Consider the following 9262-nt stretch of genomic DNA (forward strand, 5'->3'; position numbering starts at 1 on the left):
CAAATCGCGTAGCATTTCCATTTTCATGGAGCATTACGCCATTGAAAAATTCAAACATACGCATTTAAGTATAAAACATTCTCGGTATCGCAAGTGATAAGCCAGAAGTTGTTTCCAGTACTCAGACTGAAGATTGTTCATGACTTACCTTTGTTATCCCCAGCAAGTGTCATTGGCCCATGCGTCGCCTCTATTATCGTTCCCTATTTCTGTCGATGCTGACAGGTATGAAGTTTCCGGTATTCAGACCGAAGTGGCGTTCAGGCCAGTTTTCCGATGTTCAGATCGAAGAAGTTTCCGACGTTCAGGCCAGTTTTCCGATGTTCAGATCGAAGAAGTTTCCGACGTTCAGGTCGATGCAACTTGTGGCGTTCAGGCCAGTTTTCCGATGTTCAGATCGAAGAAGTTTCCGACGTTCAGGTCGATGCAACTTGTGGCGTTCAGGCCAGTTTTCCGATATTCAGATCGAAGAGGTTTCCGACATTCAGGTCGATGCAACTTGTGGCATTCAGGCCAATTTTCGGACGTTCAGATCAAAGAAGTTTCCGACGTTCAGGTCGATGTAACTTGTGGTATTCAGGCCAATTTTCCGATGTTCAGATCGAAGAAGTTTCCGATGTTCAGGTCGACGCAACTTGTGGCATTCAGGCCAGCCTCTCGGTGTTCAGACCGATATTAATAATCTCATATCTCCCAATGTTCAGATCGAAGTCATTTCCAGTATTCAGACTGATGAGCGGCATTCAGGCCATGGTTATTTATGTGTTACCATTTATTTTAGTATCCAGGTTAACATTCTTTTTCGGTATTCAGACTGATGAGCGGCATTCAGGCCATGGTTATTTCTGTGTTACCATTTATTTTGGTATCCAGGTTAACATTCTTTTTCGGTATTCAGACTGACTCTCACCGTACCAGACGGATTCTTCTTTCAAGACCACCTATTTACCGATTCTGACAGGCATTGTTACTTCACTTGACTTCAGTGTAAATTTTCGGGCTTTTATTGTATTCAATCCCTTGATACCTCAAAAGCACGAAAGCCGCTGCTATCTTCTTTCCAGGTCTCCGGTTGATTGAATAGGGGCAACTGTAATATCCCAAAATTTACCCTTCATTTTTCCCGGAAGCATACGCTTTACACCTCATGCATGCATTCATTTTTAGGTCATTTAGCATTTGCATTTCATCATGGCAATCAGAATCGGATCAAAGAAGCTTGAACATCATCCAGGACACTTTGTGGGCTCTATTTAGATGATCAGTCAACATAAGGGAAAGACTTGAGTTACTTCCAACAGGGGTCTATTCGTCAGTCAAAACGTTAATCTTGAAGGAGCAAAGGTTTGTTCATGAGTTGTCATGCTCGCTAGGCGAAGCCCACGTGTTTTGAAAATAAATAAATAAATAAATAAATAAATAAAATATAATAGAAAAATCTTGGACTTGGACCTCTCTCATTTAAGCCCACAAAGCCACAAAAATCAGGTTATAAATTCCGAGTTCCAGTGAAACAAAATTTCATTTTATTCCTATTACCCTGTTTGAGAAAAAGATAGTGAGAGAAGAACCCTGGGGAAAAAGATAGTGAGAGAAGAGCTAACAGAGTTCAAAGCAACCTCCAGGCAACTCTGAAAGGTTCATTCTGACTCACACACTTTCAGCTCCAGCAAACCCTCACATTGGTTTGCAAATCCAGCCGTGCCATTTGATTTCAACCGATCTCTCCAATCAGGTTTGCCCTTATTCCCATTACCTTTGTGCTTTGAAGTTGAATACTCTGAATGTTTGAGGTATGATTGATGAATTTCATTAGGTTTGTGCCCACGGGTTCATAATTATGTATGAATGTATAAAGAATGCCTTGAATGCTTAATCGTTTAATTTCTGAAGTGTATGCCACAGGGTTTGAGGTTTCTGAAACCATAATGTTATCCATGAAAAAATGCTTATCGTGTTTCACTAACCCTTTTGTTGAGTTTTTGTGAGGGCTCACATACTCTTGTAGGGATAGCTTGCTTGGTGTTCCACTTTATTTGTGGAATACCACCTGGAGGTTTATTCCGATTACCTGTACTGACTCACTTTCTTTGATGGTGTTTAGCTTGGAAGGATCCCTGGGTTTCCCATTCCTCTAATTGCTGTTACTTCAGATCTTTATCCGCGTGGTACCTTTTACATTTTTCCCGCATTTGACTGCTTTCCTAGCTGGAAGACCTCGATAGGAGGCAATGTTTTTGTGTGTTTATATTTTTTTTACAGGTTCCTTCGTCCAGGACTCCTTTTGCATGAGCATCCCTAACCCTACCAACTCATTGATTTTTCATCTCCTAAGAACACATTAACTCCTTCTACTACAGGCGAGTAAGTCTCCAAAGGTCGAGCATCCGGTAGATTGCGTAGTAACGTCGTTCGTCCAAAACCCAATCCATAACCCCATAGTTAGCCGAACTACGACTTGCTCTGATTCTCATTCCAGATGAGATACGTAGGCATAAGACGCGATGTCTTAGCGAGCACACATCCCCCAACCCATAGGTCAGCCGAGCTACGAAGACTCTGATTCTCATATTCAAATGAGATACGTATGCAGTGGATGCGACATCCGTGCGAGTCATATTCATTTAACCCCTTTTTTAGTAAACAGCACAAGATAAACTCACACCCTTTAGACAAGAACTACAAAAGTGGATCCCGTACAGTACTACGGATGCGTAGGGGTGTTAATACCTTCCCTTCGCATAACCGACTCCCGAACCCAAGATTTGGTTGCGAGACCTTATCTTTTCCTTTCCTCTTTTCAGGTTTACTTCGAGCGTTTCCTCTCCATCCTTTGGGATAAATAACGCACGGTGGCGACTCTTCTGTCATTTTCTTTCGCCGGTTGTTTTTTCGCACACTGTATTTTTTCAGGTTGCGATAGACATTACCTTCGACATATCATATCTGATACCAGAATTTCAATTGGTATCAGAGCATGCATCCTGCTCTGGTTCTAGGTGAGATCTAGGGATGTTACTTTCTGGTACTATGGATAGAGACGGAGGATCTGTTCACAGACCACCTATTCTGGATGGATCCAACTATGACTACTGGAAACCTCGAATGGTAGCCTTCCTCAAATATTTGAATAATAAGGCTTGGAAGGCTGTTTTAACAGGCTGAGAACATCCAGTTATTACTAAGGAATGAGAAGCTACAACTGATAAGAAGGCTGAGGAACAATGGACCAAGGAAGAGGATGATCTAGCCCTTGGGAACTCTAAAGCATTGAATGTTATATTCAATGGGGTTGATAAGAACATCTTCAGATTGGTGAAAAACTGTGAGGTGGCTAAAGATGCTTGGAATATTTTCAAAACCACTCATGAAGGCACCTCTAGAGTGAAGATGTCTAGACTGCAGCTGCTCACTACCAAGTTTGAAAATTTGAGGATGAAAGAAGATGAAAATATTCATGAACCTCATACGAATATCCTTGAAATTGCTAATGCCTCAGGAGCCCTGGGTGAGAAGATGTCAGATGAAAAACTAGTGAGGAAAATACTCAGGTCACTTCCTAAGAGATTTGTCATGAAAGTGACAGCCATAGAAGAGTCTCAAGACATTTGCAATATGAGAGTGGATGAGATAATTAGATCCCTCCAAACATTTGAGTTGGGAATGTGTGATGGATCTGAAAAGAAAGTCAAAAGCATAGCCTTCATGTCAAACACTGAAGAGAAAGAGGAAGAAAGTGGTCAAGATACTGATGAAGATCTGGCAAATAATGTAGCATTACTAGGAAGACAGTTCAACAAACTTATGAAAAAGATGAATGTAAGGTCTAAGTCTAATGTCAAGAACATCTCATCTAACATCAGTAGGTCCAATAATGCTGGAAGAAGAACGAGATCTGATGAAAAGTCCAAAGAAGGAAAAGGAGTTCAGTGCCATGAATGTGATGGGTATGGACACATTAGAGCTGAATGTGGGACCTACCTCAAGAAACAGAAGAAGAGTCTTGCTGCTACTTTGTCTGATGAAAGTAAAACAGAAGGAGAGTCTGCAAATCTTGTGACTGCCTTGACTAGAAGATGGGGTTCTGATGAAGACTCAAGTGATGATGAAGTAACCTTTGATGAGTTAGCCATTACCTACAGAAAGTTGTGTCACAGAAGTGAAGAAGTGTGTCAACAAGTGGAAAGTCAGAAGAAAGTGATAACACAACTGAAGAATGAGAAGACATAACACTTGGAAACCATCTCTAAGTTGAAGACTGAAGCAGTGTTCTTAAACTCCAAACTGGATGAGATGACAAAGTATGTCAGAATGCTAAACAATGGATCTGACACCCTAGACAAAATTCTTCAGACTGGAAAAATTGCAGGAGACAAGTCTGGCCTTGGGTTCAATGAATCCAAACCTGAGTGTAGTCACACTGGTAGCAAACCAAAGATGTCACATCATGTGTTACAACATCATAAGGGAAGACAACATAAAGGAAAACACCAAAGATGGAGTTTTCATTACTGTGGAAAATTTGGCCATATAAAACCATTCTGCTATAAGTTGTATGGCTATCCTAGTCCTTCTTATCATCAACCTAGACCCAAACATCACATCCATGTCAACAAAAAACAATGGGTTCCTAGGACCGGTGTTACTAACCTGATAGCTCACACTTCCTTCAGATTTTCAGCCAAAGAAGACTGGTATTTTGACAGTGGATGCTCCAGATACATGACTAGAAGCAAAAACCTGCTAATTGATCTTCATCCTTATGCCACCAGCTATGTAAGCTTTGGTGATGGAGCAAAGGGTGAAATCAAGGGGATTGGAAAGCTAAACTACCTTGGAGTCCCTAACCTTGACAATGTCCTACTTGTTAAAGGACTGACTGCAAACCTAATCAGCATCAGTCAACTATGTGACCAAGGTCTAAATGTAAACTTCACAAAAACTGAATGTCTGATTACTAATAAAGAAAATGAAGTGGTCATGAAAGGAGTCAGGTCTAAGGAGAACTGCTATATCTGGAGTTCTCAAGAAACTGGTTATTCATCAATGTGTAGTCTAGCCAAAGAAGAAGAAGTGAAGATATGGCATCAAAAATTGGGCCATCTGCATCTTAAAGGAATGAAGAGGATTATATTTGTTGAAGCTGTCAGAGGAATCCCAAATTTAAAGATTGATGAAGGAAGAGTTTGTGGGGAGTGTCAGATTGGAAAAAAGACAAAGATGTCACATCAGAAGCTCAGACATGACACCACTTCCAGAGTGCTGGAACTTCTTCATGTGGACTTGATGGGACCTATGCAGGTGGAAAGTCTTGGTGGGAAAGAGTATGCTTATGTGGTGGTGGATGACTTCTCCAGATACACATGGGTCAATTTTATAAGGGAAAAATCTGATGTATTTGAGGTATTCAAAGATCTTTGCCTAAGACTTCAAAGAGCAAAAGAAAGTCAGGTTATAAGAATCACAAGTGATCATGGGAAAGAATTTGAGAACAAATTTACTAGATTATGTGCATCTGAAGGAATTAGTCATGAGTTCTCATCTCCCATTACCCCTCAGCAAAATGGTGTGGTAGAAAGGAAAAAAAGAACTCTCCAAGAATCTACCAGAGCTATGATTCATGCTAAGAAATTGCCCTACCACTTCTGGGCTGAAGCTATGAACACAACCTGCTATGTTCACAACAGAGTAACCTTGAAGAAAGGGACTCCTACTACTTTATATGAAGTCTGGAAAGGAAGAAGACCTACTGTCAAATACTTCCATGTGTTTGGTAGCAAATGTTATATCTTGACTGATCGTGAACAAAGAAGGAAGATGGATCCCAAGAGTGATGAAGGAATATTCTGGGCTACTCAACAAACAGCAGGGCATTTAGAGTCTTTAATTCCATAACAAAAGTAATGATGGAATCTATCAATGTTGTGGTTGATGATCAACAGACTGATGTCACAAACGATGTTGAGACATCTCAAAATGATGCCCCAGCGGATTTCCCAGACAAAAGTAATGAGAGTGAACTCACTCAAGCTGAACCTGAAGCTGACAAAATTAATAAGGGACCCTCTATCAGAATTCAGAAGGATCATCCTAAAGATCTCATTATAGGAGACCCAAAATTAAATGCAGTCTGAATTTGAAATGAGCCTTGTTGGAGAGCTGACCTATTTTCTTGGGCTACAAGTCAATCAGATGGAAGATTCTATCTTTCTATCTCAAAGCAAATATGCCAAGAACATCGTTAAGAAGTTTGGCATGGAGAATGCAACTCATAAAAGGACACCTGCTCCTACTCATCTGAAAGTCTCCAAAGATGAAAATGGTGTTTGTGTAGATCAAAGTCTCTACAGAAGCATGATAGGGAGTCTGCTATATCTCACAGCAAGCAGACCTGACATTGCTTTTGTTGTAGGTGTTTGTGCTAGATATCAAGCTGAACCAAAAGTCAGTCACATAAACCAAGTGAAAAGGATACTGAAATATGTCAATGGCACCAGTGACTATGGGATGTTGTACACTCATGGATCTGGATCTATGCTGACTGGGCTGGAAGTGCTGATGATAGGAAGAGCACATCAGGAGTATGTCTCTTCTCGGGGAACAACTTAATATTATGGTTTAGTAAGAAACAAAATTGTGTGTCTCTATCCACTGCTGAAGCTAAATACATAGCAGCTGGAAGTAGTTGTTCTCAACTGGTTTGGATGAAACAGATGCTGACTGAATACAATATCACGCAAGATGTCATGATATTGTACTATGACAACCTGAGTGCTATAAATATTTCTAAGAATCCTATTCAGCACAGCAGGACAAAACACATTGATATTCGTCATCATTTTATTAGAGAACTAGTGGAAGAGAAAATCATAGCCCTAGAGCATGTTGCTACTGAAATGCAGTTAGCTGATATATTTACAAAGGCTTTGGATGCTAATAAATTTGAATGTCTAAGAGGGAAATTAGGGATTTGTATCTATGAGAATTTATAGCAATTAATTTGGAGTGGAAAAGGTAATAAAAATATTGTCTGCCCACTTAAAATAAAGTGCCCCATTTATGGTAAATCATCACCTAGTATTGGAACTTCCATCTATAGCCTTCTCACACGCAACCTCTACTCAACCATTTCCACCTTCCTTCAACTTCATCAACCTTCTCTGCTAGGGCAATATAAACCTTTCCACAAGAACAATAAGATGTCATAACATCCTTCACCATCTGGTTCTAAAACTACCAAACCTGTGCACAAAGCTAGAACGCCCTCTATGGACTTTATTAATGAAGATATTTTGGACGTGATTCCCCTGTCTTCCATTCCAGGCGATGCTCCTGGTTCATCCTCCACTACATACCCTACTCAAGGTAACAGTTTCAATATCCCCTCCAGCTCTACTTATACTCCTAGTTCTAAGGACAACATGCATCACACTGATCGTGTCATTAGAAATCTTGTCACGAGGATCCTCAATGAAGGACACTCTGTAAAGGGAGTTTCTACTCCTCTCTCAAGAAGGGACCCCTCTCCCGAGGTTGGACCTCACAATGAGAAGGAGGATGATTTCTCTAGGTCTAAAAAAGATATAGTTGTTGAAGGATTATGCTCCTTAGGGAAAACTTTGTCTAGTAAGAAATATGTGGCATCACCTACTGCCAATGCTTCACAGTCTAAGAAGCATGATTCTACAAAGAAGGTGATTGACCTAGAAGATGAGAGTTCAGATGATGAAGATGATAGCTTGCTTCATCACTTGAAACCTAATGTGGCTAAGAGGATGAAGACCTGAAAGGGTAGGTCTGTGGCTGAGATGATGACAACCAAAACTGCTAAGAAGGTTACTGTTGTAGGCCCCTCAAAGTCTTGGAGAAAAGTGGAGGCGAAGAAGAGAAAAGTAAGAGAAGTTCTGACTCAGATGAAGATGTTGAAGAAGATGTCCCTGACATCTCTCCTGTCAAGAGGATAACTATTAGGAAATCCCCTGCAAAAGTTGTTGTTGTACACTTGGATAATATTTCCTTCCATCTTGAAGATGGAGCAGCAAAATGGAAGTTTGTAATCCAAAGAAGAGTGGTTGTGGAAAGAGATCTAGGCAAGGATGCTGTGGAGGTTAAAGAGGTCATGGACCTGATTAAAACTGTTGGACTAATGAAAACTGTTGCAGGGTTAACTCAGTATTATGAAGGACTGGTGAAAGAATTTGTGGTGAACATCCCTGAGGACATTGCTGATAAAAACAACAAAGAGTTTTGTAATGTGTTTGTTAGAGGGATGTGTGTCAATTTTTCTCCAATTGTGATTAACAAGTTTCTAGGAAGAGGAACAAAAGGTGCATATGAACTAGAAGCCACAGACAATGAGATCTGTAGAGAAATAACTGCTAGACAGGTAAAGGATTGGCCTAGCAAGAAGCATCTCCCTGCTGGAAAGCTAACTGTGAAATATGTTATCTTGCACAAGATGGGGTCAGCAAATCGGGTACCAACCAATCACATCTCTACAATCTCAAATGCTCTTGGAAGGTTCATATTTGTTGTTGGAACCAAGCTAAATTTTGATTATGGTAGATTCATGTTTGAAAAAATTGTCAAACATGCTTCTACAAATGCAGTGAAGTTGCCCATAGCTTTTCCCTCAATGATTTGTGGGATCATCCTGAGCCAGCAACCTGGAATTCTGAGCACAAATGATCTTCCTAGTAGAAGGAAACCTCCTCTGTCAATTCATTACAAATTATTTGAACGTAGTCATGTCAATGACATTGTCATGACATCTGCTGTGAAGAAGCCAGCCTCTCAGGGTGGTCTTATTTCTGAGCTGAAAGAAACTTGTAAGGAATTGGAGACTGGGATAAGGCTATCTAAAGCCAGGAAAGAAGATTTGGAGGCTCTGATTGAAAGCTTAGAGCAAGGTGATAGAGATAATGCCAAGGAAACAGAAGCCCAAACCTCTAGTGAGAGGTTTGAATCTCAAGATGAATCAAGTGGTAGTTTTGGTTATGAAGCTGATGAAGATGCAAGCTCCTCTGACTAATTTTTGTTGAAGTTGTCCCCCACTGTTCTGATGGTGTGCTGTTCTGGATGTTCAGATGGTGGCTCTTTTGGCAATCTTGTTTTGATGCCTTGATGTATTTTTTCTGGGTTCTTTTTTATTTCTCTGGATTTTTATCTCAGCTTGTTAAGCTGTGTATGTTTGTGGTTCTGTAACACCTAACAATATGTTTTGACATTCTATGTGACATTCTGTTTGACTAATAGACATTTA

The sequence above is a fragment of the Lathyrus oleraceus genome, chromosome 5 (genome assembly GCF_024323335.1).
Source record: "Lathyrus oleraceus cultivar Zhongwan6 chromosome 5, CAAS_Psat_ZW6_1.0, whole genome shotgun sequence".
Lineage (NCBI taxonomy): Eukaryota > Viridiplantae > Streptophyta > Magnoliopsida > Fabales > Fabaceae > Lathyrus > Lathyrus oleraceus.